Raw genomic sequence first — 12,545 nt, 5'->3', positions numbered from 1 at the left:
CCCATGGCAGTTATAAGCTCCTTCTTCAGCTTTGAATTATCCATCTCCAAGACCGATATCTGCGATAAAGTAGACTCGACCTTGGCCTCCTGAGCTAAATACTCGGAGGAAAGATGAATACTCTCCCCCAACACCTGTAAAACACACAGGGAGGTCACATTCAAAAAAAAAAAAAGGAGAAGGGGGAAGTGGACGGGCATATGAAGCAAAAATAACGCAAGGGCATTACCTGGACTGGCTTGTGCAAATGACGATCCACAAGGTCCTTTGTTGATGAGCCTGAGAAGACCCTCAAGTCCTCTGCCGTCACCACCTCACGAGCTCTGTCCACAGCAAGTTTCTCGTCGTCCCAGATTGATGACGAACGGGAATCAACTTTCTCCTTCCCCTTGTCTGAAGTTCGCTGCTTCTTAGAAGCAGGAGTGGGGATCTCCTCGATAGAGGCAGCAGGAGAGGCTGACCTCGTCGTGTCAGTCCCGGAGGCAAGATGCGTGATAGAAGCCGCAGAAGTAACCGGAGGGCCCTTCCCAGTAATGTGTACCACCTTCTTCCCGAGGTGGGACAGAGGTTTGTCCTTTTTTGCTCTCATCTTGTCATACATGCCTTTGTTAAATTTGGTCGTCATCTCTGCAAAAAAAAAAAAAAAAAAACATACATGTGAAAGAAACATACATGAGAAAGAAATACACGAGGCGAAAATTAATTTTTTTGCCCTCAATCCTGAGGTTACGCAAGACGAAAGCAGAAGGTTCGAGGCCGAGGCAATAGAACGCGAGAGTGCGCGGATCTACAAGGTCGTCCCAATCCTCAATTGTCCGCGCGTACTCGATCGCCTTCTCCACACGTTCCTTATACCTGCTCTTGAGCTTAGGACGCCTTTTCACTGCGCAAAACAATGAACAGAGGAGTTTTAAAAAAAAAAAAAATCAAGTTCAACGAAACTCGGGTGATGGGAATAAGTAATGACGCACCTAAGTTTGGGGTCCTCCATTGACGAGATAGCCTCGGGAGTTCACCCCAAACCCCTCCAGAGGGGGTTTCAAAATCGTCCCCCGACACAAAGAAGAACCGGGACTTCCAGTACCTGAAAGACGAGGGTAGATTTCGGACGATCCTGGTCCTCTTTTCCCATGGGACTAACTCATAGTACCCGAACTCTTTAGACTCCTTTAGATGATACAAATAGGTGAGCTCGTCCACCCTAAGCTCTCCACCGTCCGTAGCGGCCAGCCATATTCCCATACAGCTGACCAGTATTCTCCAGGAGTTAGGCATAAGTTGCCCCGGAGCAATGCCGTAACGATCTAACAACTCCATAAAAAAGGGATGGACCGGGAGCCTCAACCCGCAGATAAAGGAAGACTCATAAAAACAGACCTCCCCAGGGAAAGAATGACAAGCCCGATCCTCCTTGGTGGGCAAACGAACCCTAACCCGCTCCGGGAACTGAAATCTTTCCCTAAATCGACCTAGAGTCTCAGAATCCAGCCCACATACCTCTCTAAGGGCGTGGAAAGCCCTGACCTCCCGGAAGGAAGAGACGGCGGTATCTTCCCCCACTGGGTCGTCACTAGATGACAACCCGGTCTCGAGCTCACTAGTCCTCACCTCAGACATCTCTACCCACTCCCTTAACAAATTCCCCAACCAATTGACGGATAGACGAAGCAATGGCAACAAATTGGCCACCACTACTCCCAAACCGTTACCCTCTGAGACAAAACCCTCAAGGCTTGGGGAAACTCCTACAAACCCTCCTAAGCGCGCGAAAAGGAAAGAAACCGAAGGAAAAATAGCCCAAACCTCAGAACTATCTATCATAGAACGACCAAAGAAGCTAAAAAAAAAAAAAAAAAAGGAAAGAGGGAAAAAAGGGGCATCAGAATCTCATTATTTAAAAAAAAAAAAAGAGGGGAAAAAGAAAAGAAAAGGAAAAAGAAAGAAAAGATCGAGAGGGGAAGGACATACCTCGGATAGAGAAGCTAGAGAACCCTGCCTTGCACCAGCTTTGGAAAAATGGAGAATGCGCACTAGTTCTCAGAGAAAATCGAAGAGATAGGAAAGAGCACAAACAGGGAATTTTAGAAGATGAGAAACAAAAAAGAAAAGGAAAAGAGGGAGTTTTTAAACGAAGCCCAGAAAAAAAACCGCAAATCAGCGGGAAACCCAAGGGTCGCACAAAAGAAACAGTAACTGCACCCACCAGTAAGCGCCACGTGGCAACAACCAGAATGACGCCGCCACTACGCCTTTATTACAGCACGAAACCCCAAAAGTCATCTGCAGCTCAAACGATTCGCATTCTGTGGACGACGTATTCGAACGATTCGCATTCTGTGGATGACGTGACGTGTCACGTCGACCACATGATCCGGGGGCATCTGATGGGAATGACGAGAATGGCTCACAGACGGGTATAATGCTACAGACGACCTATACCCCCATGACGAGAAAAATATTGCCACGTCACTGACGAAGGCATCAAAATGATTCAATGCTGGCAGTAATACCTCGAGCGGTTACGACGCCAGCTGGGTAGACCGTTGGAAACATATTAAAGAACCATTACTCGGCCAGGAGCACCATTAAGCCAGGAATTAATGCCACAACGGCTAAACACCAAAAAAAAGGTATATAAAGGAGAGGCACCACCCACATAAAAAACACAATTGTATGGAGAACAAAGTAATTCCTTCATAAAAACTCTATTTTCTTTTTGTGCTAACTTTGGCATCGGAGGTATTGTGGCAGGCACCACACCGGTGACCGAGTAAAGAAACTTCTGTCTTATTCGCAGGAGTGATACAGTCATCACCTGGACGGACTACCACCGACTGGAGTGATACAGTCATCACCTGGACGGACTACCACCGACTGGTATTCATCTGGACGAACCCTCCTCAACTGACGATATTCTGCTTCAACAGTAAATATACAATGACAAGGGCTAGTGAATTTTAATCTTTACATTTTATTTAATTAGTAGATGATGTGAAAATTTTTTACTAAAATAAAATAAAATTTTTATTAAAAAAATATTGAAAATAAGTGAAACTCAAGGAATAGCCTCATGCATAGTCTAATGCAGTTGTTTTGTAAAAGTAGTTGAGTAAATAAAATAAAATAGACTTTTATGTTAAAATATCCAGACAAATTTAGACAAATGATATGAATGCATTTTGCATTCTTCCCGTATTCCCACGTATCCATGTCATAAGGCTTTCTACTGACTGATGTCACCTGGATGACATCACCTTTATTAATGTTGTCTTTTCATTTAAACGTTCAACAACCACTACAAAGACTGGTTCTGCTGTTGGATCTTGGACTCTTATCCAATTCGTACGACGTTGCATTGAAACCAACAGCCAACTACACATTTTCACAATTAACTTCGTCAGCCTCCCAACGGTACAAATGATTGAGGAAGAGAGAGAGAGAGCGAGGAGTAGAATAGACTGGTTCAATGTGAATTCGCTGGTTCTGCTGTTGGATCTTGATCCTTTTCCCATTCGTATGACGTTGCATTGAAACCAATGGCCAACTACACATTTTCACAATTAACTTCGTCAGCCTCCCAACTGTACAAATGAGAGAGAGAGAGAGAGAGAGAGAGAGAGATGAGTAGAATAAAGTAGAGTAGAGTAAATTTAGCTTAAAAGGCATCTTTGGATGTTGTAAGAGCATCCACATTAGTCCCTCTAAAATCCTCTAAAATAAAAATAACTACCAATTTTACACATTTTGAACAAAAAAACTCCCACATTAATAGGTGTAAAAATATGCAAAATTATGTAAATTCATCCCTGAGCTACAGTAACCGTGTATATTAACACGGTGAGGAGAATTCACAGTCACAGTATGGTAAGGTTCTAGGTAAGGTTCTAGGCAAAGCCAAGTAAAGCAGAGCTGCCAATGCCGCTGGGGAGAATTCACAATCACAGTATCTCTTATGATTAAAGGTTTTTATTTTTTGTTTTTGAATGAGCTTTGTGTAGAATATTTGTTCATTTGTTATTATTTGACCCAATCTTTTTGTTGTTTGGGCTTAATTTTTGTGATAAGGGTACAACAAATTGTCACAAATATATTCATGACTAATGAGGTCTTCGTCCCTCATAGGCTAAATAAAATAATAAAATATTAGACTAGACACCGCATAATTAAAAACAAGGGTGTTGTATAATTGTTATGAGATTTTGTTCTATCCATAGAATTTCTATAATTTTTATTGTTATTATTTGGGCTTCCATTTTTTTAAAAGGTTAATGATTAAGTTTGGAGGCCAAGATTATTTTTGTTCAACCAAATTTTTGAGATTTTCAAGCTAGAGAGTTCAATATTTTGTTTAGAGTAGATAAAACATGTTAGTTTAAAAAAGTATGAATAGAATTTTTTTTTTTTTTTTTTTTTGGCTGAGAAATATATTCGCCACTTCATAAAGAGCTCCCTGCGTGTTACACATGTTATCATTAATTATGATTAACATGTGTAACTCGCCGGGAGGATCTTTATTAGTCCTATCATTTTCCATTAGAGAGGCTTTTGTCCTTAAATTAAATGCATGTGTGGACACACCACAAGTAGGGGTGTCAATGTTTGACTCAATCCACGAATACAACATGAACATGACACGGGTTTTTGTAGGTTAGGTTAGATCTTAATGGGTTTAGGTTATAAACCAGTCGACTCGTAAGTGACACGATAAGAAACGTGTCATAAGCGGGTCAACCCGCGTGACTAGCAATAAACACATTTGACACGCCAATTTATTTGTGTCAACCCAAAATGACCCATTCAACACAACCCGTTTAACTCGTACAGCAAATAAATATTCATTTTATTTTAGATTTTTCAAATACCTTTCATATCCAACCTATATTTTTAACTTAAGAGGAAAAGTGAATAATTACAAAATGATATAATTGTAAATTGAAATTTTATAAACCCTAGTCATGAACAGTCTACTGTTTGCACTAACTCTTTCAATACGATCAAGTTGTGTGGATTTTATATTTTTGTTGAACTATGTTATTTTGAATTTGGGTTGAAGTGTATGCACTTCTTTTGGTGTGTAAAGATCTTATTTCTAGATTGATGTTATATTTTTGTTGAACTATGTTATTTTGAACGTGGGTTGAAGACTTGAAGTGCATGCATTGCTTTCGAGATGTAAAGAACTTAATTCTATATGAATCTTATATTAAATATTAAGCAGTTCGAAATGGGTTATGTCACATTTCTGTCAGCCTGGCCGCTTCATTAACAGGTCAGGTTAGAGTTGAAGAACCATGACATGATTATTTAATGGGCTGGATTTGAGTTGAGGCATTTAGTCGAATACTCCTACCTCGACATAACCCGAACCTGACATGCTAACCCGAATTGACACACCTAACTAAAAGTGGGTAGCTATCTGCATCATTCAAAAGCTAATAATCAAGTCCTTCTATTCAAATCTATTTAAGAACCATGACTTAAATTGCACTGGGATATTTTTCACCGGTGTGTCATTTTTAATAGAAAGAAGGTATTTTTACTCTGTTGATTTGAATAGCCAAAAAAGTCAGCAATTTCTGTCATGGTTTCTAAACAGATGGGGATGGAAGGAGTTAATTGGAATTTTTTTTTAGCTTGGGGAAATTACACTTTCCATTCATGGTTTGGATCAAGTTTGAGTAGTCAAGCTGTGGTTTAATATGCTCAACTCAATTAAGGTCTAATTGTATTTGCTTTTGGTTTGGAAGTTTAATGTATTCAGATTTTTAATGAGTTTGTTATTGTATTTTCTGGTACTTCTTTTAAAGGCATTTGATTTTGCACATACAAATTTTAACAATTCGGGCCGGAAAAAACATTAGACGATGTGATCTCAGGTGGGTAATGCGCAACTTTTTATACATTGGCTGGCAACTCAAACTTGACACAAACCATAAGTTGGTAAAGTGTAATTAACCATTTTGAATATCATAGAGACTTGGTTGAAACTTTTTAATTTAGGGGCCAAAATAGGCATTTATTTATTTATTCCCTTAGTTTAATTTGATTGTGAATTGTGATTATTTACTGATAGGAAGGGATTCTATTTACTTATTAATGTACTATTAGGAAGGGAATCGCTCAAGTCAGTGGAGACTGATATATACAAAGAGACTGGGCTCCTGCTCTACCAGAGGAGAGTTCAAACTTGGTGAGTGAAATAGATAGACTGCCTAATGGTAATTTTGGAAAGGCAATAAATATCCTGCCCGCTGGGGAGCGTACATCAACATCAGAAGAGATTGCTGGTTCTAAAATCAATCAAGCAAAGGGAGCTCTACCTGAAGGCTTCTTTGATAACAAGGATGCTGACTTGCGTGCACGTGGCATAAAGCCTGTTAAGCCAGACATCAAGTAAGTTCCTTCATTTTTGTTATCTCTGCATCTTCATTCTCTCTTCTATTCAAGTCAAATGTTACTATAATTGTAATTTTTCCCTTTGTTTTATTTTATCTGCTTTAAATATTGGTTCTCTATCAACTTGCGACAGAGTTTACAGGTAGTTTTAAGAAAAGTCCTGTAATGCAAAGAGGTCTTTTCAGTGGTTGCCTTTGATGTTATTTTGGGGAAATAATTACTTGGGGGCCTTATGACTTCTTCATTTTTTTTGGCCCTTTCCTTTTTTTCCTTTTCTTGTCCTTCAACTAGTATGACTGATAAATATCATCATTGTCTTGATGGGCTCTGCTGCTTGGATGACTTAAATTGGTGGCTAATATTGCAAGGTATTGTCTTGGTTAGTAGCTGTTTTGATCAAGGATTTTATGTAATTAGTTAGATCAAATAAGAACATATGTAAATCACCATTTGGACATCCATATAAAATTCCATAGTGAATTATAAATACATAGACTTGCTGGAGTACAAATCAGGTTAGTTCACCTCCTGTTTATGAGATCTTCTATGATTAAATCTTATCCAATGCTGCTGCAGACCACAAATCGAAGAATTGGACTTTCAGTTGTATGGTTCTCCAATATCTATGGTAGTATTACTATCGAAAATATTCTTAATTTGATATCAAAACCAGCTGCATTGATAACTAAGTTATCTAATGTGCATATTGTGTTGCCTACCCATCTAGTAAATCACAAAGTTAGACCCGATTCTTAAAGTTAATTTTTGCGATAGGCTAACAAACGAGCTACCACAGGAAAGAAGACCCATTTGTTTGAGGTCTGACTATTGCGGTATTTGTAGGTTGGTGCTATATTATTTTAAACCTCATGGAGGTTTCTCCAATTCATCAATAAATTTAGAGCAGAATATGGTGTGGTCTGTTTGTCTGTGGCAAAGTTTCAAATGCAACAAATTCTTTTCTATTACTTCATATTTTTTCTCTAATGACATGGAACACACCATAACATTGAAAATTTGTTTGGTGTTGTGATTAGAGAGGAGTACAAGGAATTCGAAAAGTTGATTCAAGAGGACTTGCAGGAGGTGGATGACCGTTTTGAGGAAGAGGAGGTGAGGGTTAAAATATAATTGAACTGTTCACTTCTGCATTCTATTTTTCCATGTTATCTATCCACACTTGAAACTTAAAATTGTTTTCCTATTGTTTCAACTGTAACTGCAGATTGATGCTGCTGAAACGATAGAAGAGGCTGAATCTGTTGAGCAGAAGTAAGTTCAGCTGTGTGATTGTTGGTCAAATTTTCACATCCTGCGTCTCCAATCTTCTTCATTCAATTTCCTTTTTTGCAGAACCTATTGGGAGAAAGTGGAAATGTTGAAGAAGAAGAAATTGGAACTGCAGGTTGCCAGGTCTGTCAAACGTAGAAAAGCATCTGAGGGTGTTGCCAAGGAGTCCAGGTGTGAAGAATCATCCAGTGATGATGAGAATTTTGCAGTTGATTGGACAGCCCAACACTTGTGAACGTGCCTTGCAGATGTTTTGGTATCTATGAAGGTGTGATCTTAAAACGTAAACCAGAAAATGTGATGTCTCTGACCCAAACTGGAATCCACCATATCAATCTTTTCTTTTGATATAAGCTAAAAAATGGGAGTTGCTGATGCTTACTGCATCTAGAGAACTTTTTACCTATCTAACTAACATTCTTTGGTTTGCCAAAGGATAACGCTATTTTAAAATGAAATAAAAAAAGCTTCCCACCGTGTTGGATAGCCTGGAGTACATGCATTTCAGAGAAGTGACTGTCCATGTCAGGGAACATAAGAAGCCTATATTTTGGCCTTACAGCTGTGATTCTGTATAGATATTTTGAGGTTGAGGAGAGTCGAATTATCAATTATGAACATTGTAAATATACCTTGAATTAGCATGAATAAATTCTCTACAATATTTAGCTGGCTAAGACTTTAGCATAGTGAAACAAATTTATTTTATTTTTATTTGGAAGAAATGAACTTGATTAATTGGTTTCTTTCTGCCTTAGCGATTCCAACACTGGAAGTTGTTCAGTAGCTTGTTTAGCAACTAAAAGATTATACTTATTAAAAATGGACCCAAAGCCCAAGAGAAGATATTGATCTGGTAATGGATTTTTGGACCGATAAGAAAGAGTCAACCTGTACCCTATTGAAACGACAAGTTAGGTTCAGTTGTGGGTCACAAGGGCTGATCCTCTTTTTTTTTTTTTTGAGGGATTTTTTATCTACATTTTTGCCTTTTTTTTTTTTTGTTTCTTTAGTTTTTAGTTTTTATGTTTTACTCTATGTAAATATGTTTCACAATTTCAATTGCTCTTTACCTTGTTTCATGAGACTGAGGCTGAGGCTTAAAGGCTTCAATTTAGTGACTTTAGATTATATAAGCTTAAAAATTTAACGATTATTTAACTTTTTTTTAATTATATGTTCTTTTGATAATAATTAAGATTAAGGGTCTATTTGGTTGGAGGGGTGAAAAAGGAGGATAGAAAATGAGAAATTGATATAAAAGTGGGAGGATAAAAGAGATTTAGGGGGTGTTTGGTAGAGTAGTTTGAGATGAAATTTTTGTAGTTTTTGAAATTTGTGTGGGTGAAAAAATGTGTGGAAATGTGTGTAAAGTTGTTTAAAATGTAAAAATGTAAATTTGAGATTGTGTAACAAACAAGCCCTTAGTTCTCCCATATATATTTAGTTGGGAAGATGGAAAAGTTGAAAGATGTAAAACTCATCTATTTGATTAAGAAGAAAAATAAGAGGATAAAAAATATTGTTTGTATAAATTTAATTTCATGCCCCTATTAATAAAAAACCAAATAAGAAAATAGGGAGAAAAATCAAACCAAATATTAAGAAAAAAAAAGGAATGAGAAGTGCCAGACAAAAACCAAAGAAAAAAAAAAAACAAAAAAGCAAAACTGAAAACTGATGGTAATATAAAATGACAAAAACCAAATAAGAAAAAGACTAATTAAAAAAAAAACGAATAAGAAAAGTAATGAAAAAAAGAAAAAGAAAAAGAAAAAATGACCAAAAAAATTGTTTTTATTGTCAGCAGACTCTATTATTAATTTATTATTATTATTGACTTTTCCATTTCCTTTTTGTTTATTTACTTTATTTTGTTTATTGCAATTTTCAACATAATCATGCTAGATTCGCGGTTTAATTATGCATTGTGAAGCTACATGATGAATACTACTATTTTTTTTTTTTGGGGGACTTTTCCTGTTTTACATAGGACTATTAGTTAAAGTACTAAGTAGTAAGTACTTAGCTTGTGCCAATAGTTTTGTGTTGAATGGTAGTTCTTGGTTCTTACCTATCTCTCCCAAAAATATATTAGCAAAGAGTACTGTAGTTTAATTGACACTTTCTTATAAATAAAGTGTTTGGAAGTTTAGAAAAGAAATGGTCCATATTGCAAGATTACTAGTATATTATAACTATCTCAAAAAAAATAAAAATAAATAACAGATGCCTTTTTTAGAAACATTTTATAGGAAAAATAAAAAAAGTCACTAAATTATTTTTATGAAAGTGGTATTAAAATATTCTTAAAATGGTCTACTAACCGGACCCTTTAAATAATATGGAAAAATGAGAGGAATATTTTTAAGGGTCTTGTTAATAGGGTTTGACTTACCTCCAGTACTTTTTTAATTGGAATCTCCTTTTGTTTTAATGAGAAACTACAACATCATCTACTAACTAAATAAAATGTGGAGATCAAAACTCACTACTACTTGCCATTGTTATTTAAAATAAAAGAAAATGTTCATTAAAAAAATACCGGAATTAAGTCAAACCTTTGTTAATGAGTGTCTTAAGAACACACATTAAAAATTAATAAATGCTCAATTATGAGCTATATGCACACTTTTCAATAAATAAATTAAATACACATTTTAATGATTTATTAGTTTATACACATAAATTTATTACAGTTTGACTCTCTTTTTTTAAATGTCTAAAAACATTATTCAATAAAAGTATTAAAGGTGTCTTAACCACTACTATTAGAGCATTTCTTAGCAAAATTCATATTTTAAAACAGAAGAAGGGATAAATACAACTTTCCTAGCCTCTTGTTCCGCACCTTATCCTCTAGTCTCCTCTCCCTCCACAGTTAGTGAAATCACCCGTGATGGCCTAGGAATTTGAAAGCAAATCACCCTCCACTTTTCAGCCTTTCATTTCATGACTTTCATATTCCTAGGCCATCATGAATGATTTCACTATCGAGAAACTCGTCCCAAAGGTTGCATCGCAGGGCATTAAGAGTAGTCTTAAAGGAAATGGACGCCATGGAACCAACAAGATGACCACCAATTTCGATGGTAATTAGCTTCTATTCTTATCTCCAACACACTATTTGTTTCGAAATTTAAAAGTACTATGATTTTTCTCTCAAAAATAGTAATCGTAACCCCCAAGGTATTTAAATGTAAAGCAGTTTTATTTATTTTGAGCTATCATAGAATCATATAACTATTGTACATATTGTATGGAAGAGGTAGTAATTTTTTTCCCCTATATTTTTCGGCCATCCCAGTCAATTAACTACACAAACCAGACGATTGATGGGGCTGACCACGAAACATACGCATACAATTCCACCGTGGTTGTTGGTCCATTTAGTCTACTTTGGCGATACTTTGAGAGAAGAGGTATATGTAAAAAGATAGTTTCTTCATTGATAGCCATGTCACATTCTCAAAGTAATATTAGAAATTTCTTAATAAAATTACATTTTTGTTATGTTATTGAAGCCTTGAATTCTTTTTTTTTCCTAACAAAAGTGATGGATTTATTTATATCTATTTATTCTTTAAGTCATTTAAGATGCTAGAGGATGAACTATTAGTAAGGAGTACTAGGGAAAAAAACTCTAACTGTTAGTCGACAGAATTTTCAAAACATGTAAAATGATCATTTTGCTCTTGGACATTAATTTGCAAAAAACTGGGAGGTGTCCACATGTGCCCTCTCATTAGTGAACACAAAAGGTAAAAAACAAAAAAAAAAAAAAAAACAAAAACAAAACCAACTTTTTTCATGAAGAGAGATTAATCAATCACTCAAAATAGGTTATACGATGGAAAGGAATTTAGAATCCTCTTCATTGTCAAAACTCAAAATGAAAGGTTCCAATGAAAGGAATAAGGTGGAGTTTGGATAGGCGTTTCTGCGTCCGCGTTTTGTGTTTTTTTTTTTTTTTTTTTTTTTTTCCTCCAGCCGCAAGTGTTGACCCAATTTTCTGTGAACAGTGCATTCGTGCATTGTTTACGGACCCACAAATTTTACTTTTCAGCAACTTTTTCATTAAAAATGGGTCCCGCGGTACTATTCACACATTTTAAAATTATTTTGCTACAGTGTTTTCAGTTTTCAGTTTTCAGTTTTCAGCAATAAGTTCTATCCAAACGGACCCTAATATACGTGGCAGAATAGAACAGGGCAAGGCCAAGTAGGAAATGAGTTTCACGTGACTGCTAGGTTGAAAATGATTAAATTAGGGATTAAGTCCAAATGAATGACAAGTGACGTTAATCAAGTGGAATTCACAAGCAATTACAAGGTAAGTTATCTCCAACAAACAATTAGTGACCAGTTAGTTAGAGTTGTTACTAAAGGCAATCAAACACAAAAACACATGCTAAGCAACCATGATCGTAGAAAGGTAATTGTTGCCTTAGAGCAGTTGAGAGAGTTCACTGAGCTTTGTTAACAATGAGACAATTGGTTGTTACCATTACCGCCCAAGCGTTTCGGAAGCCTAAGGCAAAATCTTCAAATGAAGCCTTTATGTTATCACGTAAATAATATTTAACTAGTATTTTATATAATAATTTTTTAAAAATCCATTCTTTTTAATTTTTAATATGATTTTTTTGAGAAAATGATAAAGTTATAACAAATTTTACTACAAATTGGTGTTGTAATGAATGTGATCAATGACATGAGGTTTACAAAAATACTAGAAATATTATAAAATTTATAACATGAGAATTACAAAAGATATATCACCAATCACAAATATTCATTCAAAAATGCATTCAATAGTTTGTTAAAATTTACCTATCATATTCATTGTCACATCAAAT

The 12,545-nt window shown here is 35.9% G+C and overlaps 1 long non-coding RNA gene and 1 pseudogene across 1 annotated transcript; both read left to right on the top strand.

Annotated features, from left to right (window-relative positions):
• Nucleotides 1–5,224: 5,224 nt before the first annotated feature.
• LOC142624313 (uncharacterized) lies at nucleotides 5,225–8,362 on the top strand (annotated as a pseudogene).
• Nucleotides 8,363–10,512: 2,150 nt separating this feature from the next.
• LOC142623257 (uncharacterized) lies at nucleotides 10,513–11,204 on the top strand. Its single transcript, XR_012842088.1, has 2 exons — nucleotides 10,513–10,778; nucleotides 10,994–11,204. It is a non-coding gene; the product is annotated as an uncharacterized LOC142623257 (long non-coding RNA).
• Nucleotides 11,205–12,545: the final 1,341 nt, after the last annotated feature.

This window comes from Castanea sativa, chromosome 2 (assembly GCF_040712315.1).
Source record: "Castanea sativa cultivar Marrone di Chiusa Pesio chromosome 2, ASM4071231v1".
Taxonomy (NCBI): domain Eukaryota; kingdom Viridiplantae; phylum Streptophyta; class Magnoliopsida; order Fagales; family Fagaceae; genus Castanea; species Castanea sativa.
Note: the sequence above shows the minus strand (reverse complement) of the source record. Positions and strands in the feature narration are given on the sequence as shown.